The sequence below is a fragment of the Glycine soja genome, chromosome 20, assembly GCF_004193775.1.
Source record: "Glycine soja cultivar W05 chromosome 20, ASM419377v2, whole genome shotgun sequence".
In the NCBI taxonomy this organism is placed as follows: domain Eukaryota; kingdom Viridiplantae; phylum Streptophyta; class Magnoliopsida; order Fabales; family Fabaceae; genus Glycine; species Glycine soja.
Window position 1 is genome coordinate 33,061,646 of NC_041021.1, and position 18,154 is coordinate 33,079,799.

Here is an 18,154-nt window from a genome sequence, read left to right on the forward strand (position 1 = left end):
TTATAAAAAAAATATCAAATGGGATCGGGTCCATTTTAATTTTTTAGGACCTATGTAGTTAATATAGTTACTAGGATCGAATCCCATAGGGTCAAATCCCTGACCCCAAAAAAAGAAAAGTGCCACATGCTAGCACTAGTGCTTGGCATCTCTAAAACATAACATACTATTTCAAGGGAACAATTCCTAACACAAACCCCAACAGAACACTCGAAGTAATCGTTTCATATGAATGAATGAATACTAAGAAAGTTTTTAGTTGCCAAATTCAAAGCATGCAGCAGTACCTCAATTGTACTTTTCTGCATCCATCTCTTATTGGTCATGTCATGATTTTAGTAGTATTTCACATTCCAATGCCCAACATTGCAATAAAATTATCCATGATATTTTTAATTAGTGGTGTATTTTTTTATTTTATATAACACTTGCATTATTATAAACAAGCAATATCTCCAATATCCGAACTAGTATTGTCAATTTGATCTTAAGTCATACAGGCCAAAATATCTTATCAAAGTAAGAAGCCAAAGTATACAAAATATACTTCATTCAACTTCTTACATTATTATTGTCAATTTCAATAACCCTTTACACCAATGCACCTAGATAAGGTTGATGGCAGCTGGGGCAATTTAAGTCGTTTGAAATGCTTTCAACATTTGCAAGATTGATAAGATACAATAATTAGATAATTAAAAAGTTATAATCTCTCGTACGTATAATTTATTTTGTTTTTTTCCCTCAAAAGTTGCATCAAAGTGACAACAACGTGACTTGTACTTTATATGAAGTGATTTTTGGCGTTACAAAACAAAGTTTTCTCCTGTTTCAAATGAAAGGGGAAGTTCAATCTCACGCATCCCTTCAACCATGATTGCAAGAGATACCCCTAATACAAACCATCAATAGTCTTATTTTTTGGCCTCATACACAAACCATTGGCTATGAATCTAGTTTCGAATCACCATCAATCGTTGTAGGACACAACAACCACAACTAATTTCGTTGACGAATGTTAATCTGGATTAAGCTTAAGTTTATAATCTCAACTTGATCTTTGTCTTAACCCATATTACACATATCATCATAGTGTACAATTTCAATCAAAATTCAATTCCATATGTCAATCATAATATAAAAAAGAAAAATGCAAATGATCTAAATTTGTAGCCGTCCCTCTATCATGTGCGGAAACCAGAGGTAAGTTAGTACCTTAGGGCGTGCAGCTACCCTACTCACTAAAAATCGTTAGATGATGCTCCATAATTGTACTATGCACATAAATTGAATTGGCTTAGTTTGTGAAAGTTTTGGAGCATCTCATGAAGTGATATCATATAATATAAAGCTGCATGATTCAGAGATGGGATAGGGCCTGAAAATCCTACTAGCTGTCCACTTATCAGCACAATATCATGTCACTGATGTAATATTTTTTTTATCAATTATATTGTTTTTTTATCATGTAATTAGAAATTTTATTTCTGATTAATGCTTATAAAATATTTATTGTAAAATATTATCTTCATAAATAAATGTTACTATTTCAAGAAATCAATACTTAGCTCTTGGCCGATTGGAACACTTCTTTTTTCTTCTCATGTTATTGTGGTGTTGACAGTTTCAAGGGTTGTTATTATTGAGAACAATGGTCGCAGTGTATGTAGTGAGAGCAAGGTGGAACAGGTAACCTCTTACGGAGAGACGACAACTTTGTTCGATTGGTTAATAACCTGTTCATATATAGGTGTCTAATTGGTTAATAACCTGTTCATAGGTGTCTAATCAGTTCTATTAACAAAAGCCTAAACAAGAAAAGAAAAGAGGAAGCCTAATTTGATCATGGCTTTGGAAATAAAGCTGATTGGGCTTTTTCTTAGCTTGCTTTTTTGGGTGCTGTTCTGGTATAGGCAATAGCATAGGTCACACAAAGTTATGTGTACTGTTAATTTTAAACTATAATTTAATACATCAATCAGGTAAAAAAAATTGATTAGAGGTAGATGTAAAAACACGTACGGGTAGTTTGACTTTGATTACTGTTTTTAAGTTAATGGTTGGAATATTTTTGTGTATTATATATGATAATGACTGATTGATGTATTGAACATTGTTAAAAGCAAACTCAATGGATCACATTTTGTTTTCATGTCAGAAAAGTCACGAAATATGGATTTTCCAGGGGCAGGAGATGCACATTTTTAGCAATTCCAGGGAGTCTCTTCATCTAACAGAGGGAATTTATGGAGGATACATAATAGATGTGTATTCGGGGATGGACAAGTAGACATGCAGAGCTGCATACAAGACATCATTTTTTTTACTTGGCTTTCGCTCAAGAATATCATGTGCTGTGATGTGTGCTCCTTTTCACAGTGGCAGTTCCATTTTGCATCGTATAGTTTTACTCAATGTGCTACACAATGAAGATACTGGCTCAGAAAGCTTATTTCTAGAGAGAATCAACAAATTTGTATTGGGAGGAAATGCTGGTAGTGGACCATACAACTTATTAGAACTCAAATCAAACTGAGGAAGATCATATAGTTTTGATGATAAGTTTGGCAACACCCCAGAAATAAAATTGTTGGACAAATTTGAATACTGTAATTTTGTAAGGTTCCAAAACCAGCCAAATGGATTTTGTTTCTAGAATGTTAAAAGTAATTTATTTTGGGTACAACTTTTTTAGGTGTATCAACAATTAGTTGAAAAGACAAAATCAACTCCTGGAGCTCTGGTTGAGAACAACAAGTTCTGTCTTTCAGTCCATTTTCGTTGCGTTGATGAAAAGGTACAAACTATAAGCTATGAAATCATTCATGTTTTACAGTTTAGACATTCGTTTGTAACTATTTGCTGTGTTTTTGGTTCCTGTCCAACTTTTTTTATTATATGGACTACTTATTTCTCTGTTCATGAAAAAGTCTAAACAAAATGCACACTATACATAGAAATGGAGTGTACTGGCATGCCAAGTGAAATCAGTTTTAAAGGAGTACCCGAAGCTTCGACTTACCCAAGGAAGAAAGGTGGGCCATGGTTCTGTTTTCTTTTTCTTTTTATCTATTTTTTAAGTGGGCGTTTGATTTAGTTTGAAAGAAGTAAGAAAAGAAGTGAGAGGTGTCTCACTTTCATTGCCGTTTGTTTTGCACAAGTGCTAGAGATTCGTCCCACTATTAAATGGGACAAAGGGAAAGCCTTGGATTTTTTATTAGAGTCACTATGTGAGTTTTAGTCTAACAGACTCTACGTTATTATTTTAAAAATCAAACAAACTCTTTGATCTTGATTCATAACTTTTTTTAAAAAAAATCAATTGAATTTTTTGTTTTGTTTTAGTGGTTTCTTTTTAAAAATATTTTTTAATTTCAATTTGTTTTCCAAATTGATATTTATCAAACAAGTTTATATTTAATTATAAATTAACAAGTCTTCGTTACTATTTTACCGAATATTCTTTAAAAAAAAATTAAAGACAATGAAATAGGACCTTAGATTTAGTATCATTAGGTGACTAAAAGCTTCCTGCACTCCAACTACTGTTTTCGGTTGCATCTAATTGCATTTCAAAAATCCAAATTCTCGTTATGGATGGAGGTATTTTTTTAACCAAAACCAACATTTAATTTTATTTATTTTGATTAGACAATAATATCTGTAATATTATAAGTTTTATAAATAAAATAAAAAAAAATCACCCCTCACCCGACCAAAAACGAAAATGAAGGCGTGTGTGGTACATGGGTTATGCCCTATCTAACTTAGACAAATATGGCATTTCTCGATGTTAAGAAACAAGGAAAAAATAGCATAGGTGAGTTTTTGCTCAAGCTCAATGAGAACTGTTGAGGGGGCTCTCAAATGAGAAGTTTTTGCTCAAGGTGATCATCAAAGTTAAGAAAAGAAGTTATGAATTTTTATTAGAGTCACTAGGTGAGTTTGTTTGATTTCCTTTTCACTTTTTTCACAGGTGTCTCACTTTTTGTGTTAAAAATTCACTAAAACAAAAAGGAAGAAAACTACACACTACTCATTCTTCCCTCTGATTCACTGTTTAGGAAGGCCAGATATGGTGAAGATACTATTATTGCGAATTTTGGCACTGGCAATTTTGGTCCCTTGTTTCTGCTATTATACATTTTTGCCTTTCTCGAGTCCCATCTACCTTAAGCTAGCTATTTAGGTCACTCATGTATTATAATTATATTACTATCATTACTATTCTTAGAAGATTATGTCCAGGGATTTAGACTAGAATGTGTTATGGTATCACACAATCACAAAGCAAGCATTCCTTACGTATCAAGAGTTAAAATTTTGAAATGTCCTGTTTCCGATGATCTGTTCGCTCTTTCTTGTGTGCTGCTGACTAATAAAAGTACCGTAACTTTCTCTGTTGTCTGTCATTATGTCATTGACACATGCATTCTTTTTTATTTTTTACAAATATAGAAAAATGTGTAATCACTATCCACTTGTCAAAAGCAAAAACAATGGGAGGTCTTATGGATAGCATTGTCCTTGACTATTTGGAATCACAGATACAGCTTGGTCTTCAATAACCAGCTCGGCAAAACAGTAGTATTTTAATGTGAAAAAATAATGATATTTTACATAACCTTGAGCTTAAACACTCTCTCTAATAGTAGTATTTTACATAAAAAGTGCCTATGATGAAATATTTGTCGATATAACATTTGTTACCTGAGAATATCATCGATATTATTCAAAGTGTAGTGGGTAGCCAAGCTCAATTTATCATGAAAAGTGCCTATGATGAAATCCACCAACGTGGTATTGATAATCAAGTTCTTTTTCGTTACATGTTATTTACAAAATATTTATTAATTTTATGGATAATTAATTTTCTTGACCGATCATGTTTATGAAGATTCTCTCTTCTTTGATTATTTTTAATAATGATATTCATATTACAACTTTTACAACAAATTATACAATTGTCATGTCAGCAAAATATTTAAATTTTAATGAAAAAAAAACAAATCTCATCCCTAGTCAACAAAAATAAAATAAAAAAATCAAATCTTAACGAAAAAATAACAAATATGATTAAAACAAACAAAACTCATTCCATTTTTATCTTATTTATTTTTTCCATTAAAATTTGATTTGTTTTCTAACCTGTTTTTTTAGATTTAAAAAGTAAATTCTGACCTGTTAAGGGATGAGATTTGTTTTTTTTTCACATTAAGATTTAAATATTTTGCCGATGTGGTACTTATGGTATAATTTGTGGTAAGAATTGTAGTATGAATATCATTATTTATTATTATTTTTATGTAAAATACTACTATTAGAAAGAGTGTTTAAGCTCAAGGTCTTCAATGGGAGATCTTGACTATTAAATTTTGTAACAATTTTAATTATATGTTTCTTTTTGTTTGTAAAAATTGAATATATGAAAGTGCCACATCCCCATATATAATGAATGATACCTTGGTAGCGATTTATTATATATAATAACTTTTTAATTTTTAAAATAAATATTTAAAAATGTTTTAAATAATAATATATAATTAGAATGATAATATAAAATTAATAGATAAACATTAAACTCATATAATAATGCGAGATAAGTTACATATTTGGTGTCCGATTGGAGATTTGGAAGTTAGAACTCTCAATATTTGGTCCAAATTTTCTTCCATAGTTTTTTAATTTATATTTTTGGTTTTGTTGTTGTTATTTAACTGGGAAACTCATCATTCTAGTAATTACAAATTTGTGGGATCAGGTTTGTGGATTTTTGTACTATGCTTGTATTTATACTACCTATGTTTGTCTAATAATCCCTAACTTAAGTCTTTTACTTAGATTCTTTGTTGTTCCCAAAACCTACAGTATTATATCTACTACACCTAAAAATAAAATTACATATACATTGTAAACACATAAATGCAGGCAAACACAAATTTCCCTAAACACACAAAATATAAAATTGTTAACATGAACATAAATAATCTTCAATCCATTCAACTAAATTTACTTAAACAACATCACCCTAAGTAACAACTATATATGAGCATCCATCAAGCAGATAAAATCAACAAATACACACTGACCCGTTTGCAGCCCAGTGAAGTATGTATCAGCTGTTGTTCGAATATGTTCCTTGCAACCACCATTACCAAACAACAACAACAAAACAAGGTTAAGTTATGTCGAACGCACAACGTCTGTTGAACACTAAGGCAACCTTAATTTGAGTAAAAGAAAGTAATTTTTTAACTAACCTGGTTTCTTGACTCCAATGTCCTTGTTGACAAACTGCCACTCCTTGATGCAAACTAATTTGTTCACCAACTTGGAAGTTTGAGGCGGGAAGTTGCTCCATGTCGTGGGGTTGATTGGAAGGAGAAGAGACTAGCTAGGCCTGCAGTGTCAAAGATGGTAGGGACTAAAGTATATTTTTATTGTCATTTTACACTAAAATAGACTAAACTAAATCATATTTTGCAAAGTAGTGAATAAAATACTATTTTTTTAAGTTAAAAAACGCTTACAATTTTAACGAAAAAAATTAGAGTTTACTCCATACAAATCACATTCAATTTGTCACATTTTCAACACTTGATCATAGTTTTTCATTAATAAGAACCTAGAATATATTTTTATCAACGTAAAATCATAGGAACCTGGAATATATTTTTTCTTATAAAAATAAGGGAGGCAAAACACAAAAAATCATGATATTTTTAATTTTATCAACATGATGAGCTGTACCCCATCAAGTATATATATAAGTCCCCCACAGATCAGGAAAAAAATAAAAATAGAAGTCCCCAGGACCCACTATACAAGCATGTACAGTATTTATTTTTATGTTGATTACTTATAGGTCTGGTTCTTTGAAATTTAAAAGAATTTATTTATAACAATTAAAATAAATGAAGTGCATTGAATCTGCATCTCATCCTTTGAAATAAATGAATTTATTTATAGGTCTGGTACTTATAGGTCAGCCAGAGTTGTTCATTCACATTATTCTTGACAAGACCAACAACACATTGTCTATCATTGACAATGGTATTGGCATGACTAAGGCTGCTAAGATTAAATATTTGGTTAGTCTTTGTGAGATTATCGCCAACTGTGCTTGTTAGTCTATTTTCTCTAATGCTTGTGCGTTTGATGTTCCAGATTTGGTCAATAACCTCGGTACTATTGCCTCTCTTATAACAATTTTTCACTGGCGTGCAACATCTGAACTGATCAAAACCAAAAGATAATATATATATATTAGTAAAAAATAGTTCAAATGACTATATTATGGACAAATTAAATTAGAACTAGGAAATCATCTATCATGTATGTCATGATATGCAACGAGTAAATTTTCACAACCTCATCAACCTCAAAACCACAATCCTCAGAGAATTTGATTGGTAGATAAAGAAAAGTTATTATTATAGAAAAATGAGAGTGAGAGAGGGATGGAGAAGAGGTCGAGATATGTCGAGGAAAAAAATAGACACTCCATTTTAGAGGCTTGTCGAGAACAAAGATAAAGAGATGGAAGGGACACATTATAGAATAGTTGGGGAGTTTGAGTCAATGTAGACAGGCTGACAGAGTAACTTCCTTGAGAATTTTGTACAACATGTCCTCTTTTATGTTTTGCTTCTTTAATTTTGGATGCAAGGTTATGGTACCACCTACATCGGGATGCTTTACAAATTGGCAAGAGAAACATTTATTGGAGAAACACGTGCAAACAATTTAGCAAAATAATTTGTTAAGAACTTGACTCAGAATAATTCAAATATCACTGAAATTCCATTAGGCATTAGACATACTAGTATACTACCATGTTGGAAAACTATAGTCATGCCAATGACGTACTTGTTACCATCAAGGTTACTAGCCTTGTAAGAAAACACATTTTGGATGAGCTCAACAGCACTGGTCAGAAACACCAAGTATGTATATATAATTCATTATCATATGCTTCCAGTTTCTAGTTTTATGATATATTTTGCCTGTATTACCAAACATTTGACATGAAAGAAATATTCAGCTTAGAGGATTTGAGCTGCTAAAAGCCATTCATCTGGAACCAAGTCCCTTCGACATAGAAAGAGATTTAATAACTCCAACATTCAAATTGAAGAGACCACAATTGCTCAAGTACTACAAGGTTTGATTCTTGTGCTTTGATCAAAATTTCATAACTATTGACCTTTTGAATTAGTAGTTTGATTCACAGTTTGCACCAAATGTGCATCAGTTTTGGCTTCCATGTTTAGCACCAAATGCTGATCTATAAATTCCAATCAGATGTTTGAGTGTGCATGACTTAAATAAACATTACTCTTTGCCAACATTATTTTGCAGGATCATATTGATCAACTATACAAGGAAGCAAAGGGAGCAATGGTGTAAACCATGCAGCAAGTGGCCATGTTGTGTGCAACAATTTTCAGATTTATGCTAGTTATGAAGAAAAATCCATTTGGCATTCTGTGTATTTTGGTTCAGTATTGTATTGACTGAAGTGCAAAACCATAAACATAGATAGAATAGGCTGTATGCTGAAACAATAGCTCCATATATAATTCTTGTAAAAAATCACATAATAAAATTGTGTGGCCCATGCAAAATCTGTATTTTCTTTTGGCAGATATGCTTTATTCTTTCATTTTTATAGTTTTGGTATGACTTAATATTTCAAGAGTACAGTAATTACTCAGAATTATATCGTCTAACAATCCACAATCTTAGCCATCAGAATAAGGTGGAATTTTCTACAATTTAACCTTGTATTTTCGCACAACCATCAACATATTTCTATGTCTGGTATTGTCTTTGGGTTTTTAAATGCTTTGGTTCTATCTGATATTGATTGATAACTTCTAAAATGTGGTGAAAACTACGATATACATTAAATCCAAATCACACACTCACACACACATGTCTTTTGAATACACAAGCTTGGATACCACATGTCCACATTACTCATCATTTTTATTTTTAAGGTTCAATGAAAGTAAAAATTCTTTTCAATATTTCACTTAACATTTTATACAAAAGAAAAAACTATTGGGACATACATGTTGGATTTCATCCGATGTGGGACTTGGGTATTTCCCAACAATGCATAAGTCACATAGGCAGGGTATTCTAGTCTCTAGACATCAGTTCCTATCAAATGAATGACAGAGGAAACAAATTAATTGTTTCATTCACTTACATCAACCAAGTCCAAATTTGCTACTCTATATTTGTGTGCCTAACCAGCGTGCGTCCAAACAGGATAGACTAACAGAATGATTATGCCAATTGTGATTGATAACAAATACAGCAGTAGCATCCAAATTTTGTTACACAATCATATTACAATCAAATAAAATTGTGTCTCCGGGTAGAGATACATATAGTCCCTACTCAAAAAATCCCATTTCAAAAGTAAATAAGGCAAATTACTAATGTTGAAAAGTTTTGTAATCATGAAATATGCCGCTTCCTTACTAGACCTGACAGGTCATTTAATATATTATTATCAAATTGTTTTAGGCCTAAAAGAAATTGCTTAAGTGATCTTAACTTTTTTAAAATTCTAATACTTCACTAATTTTAGTATAAACCAAGGTTTAGATATCTCATTAAAGACCAGTACTGTATAGTTGATCTTATATTGTATTCAAAGCACTATGCTGAATTATCAGTTTTTATATGTAAGAACGGCAAAGTTTCACCTTAAAGAACAAAGTTCCAAATATTCTGGCGAGTAGCACACTAGCATGTGACCAAAATGGTGGGCTACCCTGAGTGATATTGCGGGACAAAGTTCCAACTTTTTGGCGTATAATGGCCATGAATGAGAAACGTGCAATGATGTCGATGGAAAACAAAAATTGATTTAGATATACTAGTGGACTTAACTGCTACTGGGTCACCTGGTTTTGTTCTATTCTATCTATCATTCTGATTCGATACTCCTCCTCACTGTAGAAAAGAAAGGATTAGGGTAAAGAATATTCATACCAAAGAACACCCATAACTGAAGTCAACTGCAACTGCAAGTACTCTACATATATAATTTCCTTTTATGCTTGCTTTTCACTAATTCGATGCAATGCACTCAGAACCACCAAGTTTAAGTGGTTGCAGCATCTTAAAATAATCCTACTATTTGATTTTTCATATTCGAGTTTTGTATATGATGTCCTCCCAGACATGCCATTATCTTATGAACAGTTACCTAGTTTAATTATAAAATTCCAAACAGAGGAGTAACCAATTACATGACAAACAACTTTATGTTGAAAATTGAACCTACAGGCTACAATTTTGTGGAATTTTATCAGTTAGGGGCACAACACAGAGCTGTACACACCTGCACTTCTCTTTTGCTCTTGATACCAGCTGTATATATATTGGTGGTTTCTAATCTAACAGCAGCAAATTAGGCATATAATGATTGATAATGAATTTAAACCATCTCGATCTATAGTACAGGACTGTTTAAAATGCTTGAAGCATCAAACAGAACGATGGGTTGTACAAGTGAGATGCCAAATGCAATAAAACATTTGATATGTTTGTGTTGTATTTTAAAATTTTAAGATTTTGCCATAATGAATCCAAATCACACACTCACACACACATGTCTTTTGAATACACAAGCTTGGATACCACATGTCCACATTACTCATCATTTTTATTTTTAAGGTTCAATGAAATAAAAATTCTTTTCAATATTTCACTTAACATTCTGGAACAGATTCTCATTTATTTGGTTTGAAAATTTGGTCAAGGCCTCGTAGTATTTAGGCTATTTTAGTGTGTCAGCTCTCTAGGTCTAGAACAGGAAACCATCAAGCATGTACAAAGGAGTTCAACGCAGGAAATGGGGGAAATATGTAGCAGAAATTAAAGACCCTAAGGAGATTCGTAAACTTACCGGTACGATGACCTAAGCTGCGAAGACCATGGCGGGTCACAGCAGCTACACTTCTGGGAGATGCCACACAGGTCACAGGCACAGGCTCTCTCACGTACTCACAGCACGAGCTCCACTGCACACAATGGGCATTGCCGAGAGAGCAAGGTTTCAAGGAACTTTCAGGGGTTTGAGGTGGGTTTTGAGAGAGCGAGGTTTCGAGGAACTTTTAGGGGTTTAAGATAGGGAGAGATGGGTTTGAGGGGAGAGAGCGAGGTTCAGCTATGTTGTGGAAAGAGAGAGCGAAGGGCACAGCAGAGAGAGGGGTTAGAGTTAGGGCACAGCAGAGAGAGGGGAGAGAGCGAGGTTCAGCTATGTTGTGGAAAGAGAGAGTGAGGTTCAGTAGAGAGAGGGGTTAGTGTATGGGCCACGCGCGTGAGGAACAAAGACAGGCTTATCAGAGGACCGTCGTTGTCTTGCATTAAGGTAACATTCTAAGGCGGTTATTTGTAACCGCCTTAGAATGTGCGACTTTAAAAACAAAATTTCTCCCCCTAATTACAAAAATGCCACCGCATCCTATACTAAAGCGGTTCTTTAAGAATCGATGTAAATCTCGCGTGTTAAAAAGCTACTTTTGTAGTAGTGATATAATTCATTAATATTACACTTACGCTTTTTAAGCCAACGATTCTGATGCAATCCTACCCTTAAAAGGTATTAAATAGAAAACTTCAAGAAGATTGAACCAGAGATGCAAGAGAAGACCCTAGGATTCTCATGAGCCTTATGATAGATTTTGAGCTCATGAGCTAAGTATGAGCTCACTTATATTTATACATATTAGATTAGGATTTCATTATTTTTGGGCATTTTATTTAGGATTCCATAATATAGGTAAGGTACCCTAGAAATGTAGGATTTTTCCGCTCTTGTATTTTAGGGCACCTAGACTTGTTTTTGTATTAGGGATAATTTTGTAATTTCACATGTATTAAGTGAATATTTGATGTGTGTATTGAGAAATAAATTTAATTGAATTAGACACTACTATAAAAAAGGGCTTCAACGACGGTCCAAAGTGAAATACAACGACGTTTTTCGCTGTCTTAGAATGTAACGTCGTCGAAGGTTACAAATTACAATGATGTGTCCGAAAGCACTGTCTTAAAAAGTAAGCAACTTTCAAAGACGGTGCTTACCTCAGCACCGTCTTTGAATGTAGGCATTCTAAGACGTTGCTGACGTAAGCATCGTCTTAGTAAGCTGACATTCTAAGACGGTGCTTACGTCAACACCGTCTTTGAATGTCCACTTTCAAAGACGTTGCTGAGGTAAGCGCCATCTTTGAATGCTGACTTTCAAAGACGTTGTTAATATAAGCACCGTCCTTGAATTCAATATTATTTTTAATTATTGATATTTTTTCTGGTCCATATCCCATCAGAAAAATTATAAATAATTAAAAATAACATATATTAACATATACTAATTATGCTAATATATTATTTGATCTCAAATGCAACTCAAATATGTACAAAAAATTGAAAACTATTGTACCAAAAAACATGCAACTCAATTATTCATGTGAACCAGAAATAACTAATTCAATGACTCTCATTAGGCGATTAATTTGTGTGACTGAAATAGATTATGTTACATTACTCCACGTAAAATGTGGCAAATAAATATTGTAAATGACTACAAATAGAAAATTACTACATCCTATCATCCAATTCATTAGTATGATATTGTAGCACAATGAATTCATATTAATTTACATTAACTGAACATATAAATTAAATATTTTTTAAAAGGTTGAATTAAATTGAGAATTGAAGAAATAGTTATAAATTTAAGGCCGGATTGTAAAAATTCATAAAGTAATACAATTAAATGCAAGAGCATCTCCTCTTTACAAGGCAAAGACTACCTTCTTTCTTTCTTTCCTTTGCTGGTACCACTTCATTTGATGTTACTACGTACCTAACCAAACTCAAATGCTTTAAAGAGAGAGTACTTGAAGAGGTTGCAAATCATCGACCCACATGATGTGATTTTACTCCACACATTTGCCATTCTCTCTAAACATTATTGGCTCTATGAAAAAGATGAAATAAAAACACATATTATTGGTTCACACACATGTAAATATTAGTTCAGTACTTGTGAGAAATTTAGGTTATCTTATTCTTATCCACCACTCTTCTTAATTTTTGCTTCCAAGACCAGCCCAACCCTCACCAACCACAAGAGCAACTAGTCTTTGAAATCTAGAAGAAGAAAGGTGTTGTGAAATTAAAAGGCACTCTATGTATGGTCCCATCCCCGTTTCAAAAAAGATTAATGAATCATTTTTTGTTTTTTTTTTTACTCGTAGCTATAATTTTCAAGTCGTGACACCGACACTCCATTTCCCTCATAAATTTTTAGTAGTCTGAATTGAAAAACTATTTCATCAATTAGGAAGGTGAAGACAAAACAGAGAGGGAGGGTGGTGTACTTTGGTCACGTAATAATAATGTTTTTTAAAGATTTTTTTTATATGTGTATGAATCGTCAAAATAAGGTTCTAAGATTTTTTTATACAAGATATATAAAGTTAAATTCTCAAACAATCTAAAATATTAATGTATTTTGCTTATTATTTATTATTGAACTAAAAAATGACCAGCACCTGTATGAATAATTGATTATTACTACAAAAAGTTCAAACATGTTTATAAGCAAGAACAAATCACAAATCACACTTTCCCACAACATACATGTTAACAGTAAAAATAATTGATTATTACTACAAACAGTATGCAAATTACCAGTGAAACATGTATTAATGCTTCATCAAGTGGAGCAGAGAAATTACCAAACCGGTTAATACCCTTCCTATCACCAAGAGCCAGCAGCAAAGCCTGAAGATGTGGTAATGAAACCTCTTAGTTTTAACAGGATAATAGATAAATGCAAATTTATTAAAGACTAGTGTAATTATCCCTGTAGCTATAAGGTAGACAAACTTGAAAACAATACAACGCTAAAGAGGGGAGGCAAACGGAAGAGAATAATAATGTGGACCCATAACTTAATCATTTTGGTCTGTAGCATGAATGCGACTAATTAATGATAAAGAAAGGTTGAGAGTATCACACTAAGCATAATTATTAGTAATAAAAAGGGAGCTTTAGCCATAAGTGTCTCTTTTCAAACGTAAGCCCCCCCACAAAGAAGAGCATAAACATTGCTAGAGAGAGATGAACACAGAATGAAACATGTTGACCAAATGTTTGTGTTTTCACCCTCTTTGTTTGCCATTTTTCAAAGGGAGCAAAGCAAGGAAGCAAGCCAGCAACCCTTTGGATTTTTTCTTGGCCATGTTTTGGGTGACATAGGGTCTCCAATAGATCAAACACAATAAACTCCATTAATAGTTTTTGTTTTAATTATAATTATAATAACTAAATGTTTGCTCATGACCACACTTGCTAATCATATCTATATCATCTTGGTTGGTGAAAATGGACCTACAACCCCCTACAATAAAAATTTTATCTTCTATTTCCATCATCTAAATCAAACATAGCCATAAACCTCAATTAACTCTCAAACACTATGTTTATTAATTATTGTTAACTGGTAGAAATTTGCTATTCCATTAAAGTTGGAAGAAGACTAAACAAGGTTCAGAAGACTTACCAGCCAACTAATGACAGCTGCTCTTCTCCAATATCCCTCAGCATGTACTTTGAAGAAAGAAAGGAATTGTTAATAGATGCAGAAAGAAATTGTTCAGAAATGAATTGTTCTTACTGGAACCTTCCCCTGCTTAGGAGAAAGAAAGGAATTGTTTATAGATGCAGAAAATCAACAAGAAATATAGATAATAAAAGCATTTTGTTCATATTTCATAAATTTTGCCAAAGTGACATTATGGATCTTGAATCAACTAACTCTGCTAACTCGAATTTAGCAATTACCAGACATGACACTACTAGCATCAACAAAAACCAACTACCGTAATAAATGTTTTCCAGAATAGGAAATCCTCTTCGAAAGGAACATGCTCCAATTTTTGGAAACAAATCTATAATTCTCAGAATCTATCTATCCACTACATGCTCTTCTATGGTTGTTTCAAAGCTCATAGTATTCAGATTCTTAAAAACTCATTTTTAACTAGCAATTTGAGAAATTCTTTACCATTTTCCTATATTCTAATATCGGCACACCGTTATGACGTAAGACCAATTAACCCTTTAGGTCTAAAAATGACACACAAAAAACAAAACACATAAGATGGAGTTAAATTTCATAGAACAAAAAGTTAAAATTCTCATTATGACTCACACAAAGAGAATCACGCACCATAATATGTTAAATCTTTTTTCACAGAATAAGCTGAATGTATACCGAAATTTGCGGCATGCATCAAATTTAACAAAACAAAAGAGAAGTCCAACCCCACCATTACCAACCAACGATAAAATCAACATTCGCACCTATCATGCAAAAAAATATTAAAAAGAAACAGCATTTACCAATATACAAACCCACAAATAGAAAAAAAATACAAAATCAATTTTCATTTTTTTTCTCCAAAAAATGATATTTAAGAAAACCAGCAAAAGAAAAAAGAGCAAAGACTCTCCAAGTTGTCGGCAGCTCCGAGTTGTCAACCATCAAGGCCACTATGAACCTGGGCCGGCCTAGCTTGGCCCAGTGGACCCATGCCCGCTCCGCCCAAGACTCTCCGCTCAGGCTCCGGGTCAAAAAGCCCACGTGCTGGTCGGCAACGGCAGGGTGCTCTACATCGAGAGAAGTTGGGGTTTGGGCCATGAGGGGATGGAGAACCCCAAACGGTGGGGGTTTGGGTTTTTTGAGGGTTAGGGTTTTTTACGGTTCCACTAGAGGATAGGAGAATGGAGGCAGAGGAGGAATGTGGAGTTGGGGGTGGTGGTGGTGTCGGGGAGAAGGTGGAGATAGGGAAAAGGGAGAAGAGAGAAGAAGAAGGGGAATGGACGCAAAGGAGAAGAGGAACGAACAAGGTGGAGATAGGGAAAAGGGAAAGGAGAGAAGAAGAAGGGGAATGGATGCGAAGGAGAAGAGGAACGGACACGAGCATATATAAAATTAAAATTTCTCACGTTCAAAGACGACCCTATGACCGTTTTTGAAATATTTACAATATTCTCAATATTTACAAGATTGCCACCGTTATACAAACAAAAACGGTTATTAAACGATCGTCGTAGATACTGCGTCGTAAAAGAGCCTTTTTTAGTAGTGGGAAGAAGTCCAATCCAATTAAATTTTAAAGGGAGAGGTCAGCATTTGCTTGCTACACCCCATTGTCACATCATATAGTCACACTTTATGCATGTCCTTCAAATTTCCCTCCAATTTTGTATGACACTTAGGCTATAAATAGAAATCATGTGTGCGCATTTTTTTCAACTTTGATCATTTGAGAATTACACTTCAAAGTTCATACCTCATTTGAGGCACAAAATTTCGTGCCCCTCCTCTCCCTCTCCCTCCACTCATCTTCTCCTACTTTCAAGCTCTTATTCATGGTTTCCTATGGCAGTGAACTTCTTCTTGACTCATATTCTCCTTAAAAGTGGTGTCTCCAATTATCTTTCTTCCTTCTCCATTCTGCTGTCATGATCTTCAAGAAGTAAAACACTCCATTGATGAAGAAGATCCAAGGCCTACAAACTCCACATAAGTTACATCAGATTTTTTTTGTCAAGATGTTGTTTTTCATATTTGTTTTAAAAATGCAAAAAAAAAAAAAAAAATTGAAACAATGTTTCAGTTATGATTTTGGGGATCTAATTAAATGTGGATTTTACTGTGAATCCGTTAGTTCAATGAATCTAGATATGATTCCACGTTTGATCTTCTACGCAATCAGAATTTACAATGTGCAACATGGAGTTATAGACCAATCCTTGTCTGCTTCTCAGTGCATAAAATAACACCATGTAGGGGACATTATAAAAAGGACTTTTCAAACCCTTTATACCCTTCTACAACCTGCCACATCAAATTGTAACATTATAAAATACATTGGCTGAACATGTATACAAAATGCAACTAACTCCATAACTGTAATAACTGAAACAGTATATCTAGAGTATAATATTTAGTCAAAATGTTCCCTGGTAGGAGAGAGAATCAGATGTGAAACATGGGGACACATGTGATCACATGAATGTTTGGAGAAGGAATACGACAACAGGTTGAGACCCTTAGCTGAGGAAATGGTCAATGGGGCTTTAAATGAGCAAATTAACATATCATGGAGAATACCATGTGCTTTTGGCAAACTGCCAAGAAACACCAAAGCTAAATAAATAATTATGGTGAACCAAGCTACCTCCAAACTTGTATTATAAATGAATGTATTTAAGTTGGGGGTAATGAATGATCGATGGTGTTTGAGAAAAATAGTTTTCAATTTCTTGAGTGCTAATAAACATGCTTTGTATATAAAACTCAGGTATCATTTGAAGTGCAAATAAAATATTAGTAGAAAAATAATAGTTTACGAGCCACTAAGTAATTTGTTTTCTCCATTCATAGTTAAAGTTAGTGTAAGCCTGGTAAATGTGTTTTTTTTTTCTTCTTACAAATATTTTTCTTTGGATATAATCTTGTTGGAGATATAATCGATATTAAATGTAAGTATCTTTCTTAATGGGAATTTAAATCTTGACTCATCATGAGAGATAATTCCTTTTTGTTAGACTCAATCCATCTTAAATAATAAAGTGCATTATATTCATACATTAAACATATAGTCTTTAATTATGGATATCTTTAAAATACGCACACAAAAATATTTGCATATATTGTTATTATTGGTTTGGAATTCATAATATTTAGATCCAAATAATTTGGAGAGAAAAAAAAAAAGAGAGTAAATGATTGATTAAATTATAAAATATCTGGTAATTATTGGAGAGCATTGTGTATATGGATGTGTACTTTCTTAGATAATATGTATACTATTTTGCATTAATATTTTCTGAAATAAAGACTTTAGAAATTAGCTCCACATGCATATACTCCGGAGTCAGGATTCATTTCAGTACCTCTCGCTCTCAGCTGAGAAATACTGAGTTAAAAAAATACATTTATATATAATTTTTGTAGGCTTAGGGGTCATCTATCATAGAATTTTCTGCTTTGGGGGCTTTTTTTTCTTTTTTTATTTTGAGATCAATTTTAAATTATTATCAAAAA

The 18,154-nt window shown here is 33.0% G+C and overlaps 2 long non-coding RNA genes across 2 annotated transcripts; one reads left to right on the forward strand and one right to left on the reverse strand.

The window, feature by feature from the left end:
• Positions 1–7,889: 7,889 nt before the first annotated feature.
• Positions 7,890–8,441, forward strand: LOC114401695. Its single transcript, XR_003664333.1, has 3 exons — positions 7,890–7,946; positions 8,045–8,164; positions 8,362–8,441. It is a non-coding gene; the product is annotated as an uncharacterized LOC114401695 (long non-coding RNA).
• Positions 8,442–12,732: 4,291 nt separating this feature from the next.
• LOC114401684 lies at positions 12,733–15,098 on the reverse strand. Its single transcript, XR_003664330.1, has 3 exons — positions 14,600–15,098; positions 13,726–13,818; positions 12,733–13,009 (listed from the first exon to the last, which is right to left on the reverse strand). It is a non-coding gene; the product is annotated as an uncharacterized LOC114401684 (long non-coding RNA).
• Positions 15,099–18,154: the final 3,056 nt, after the last annotated feature.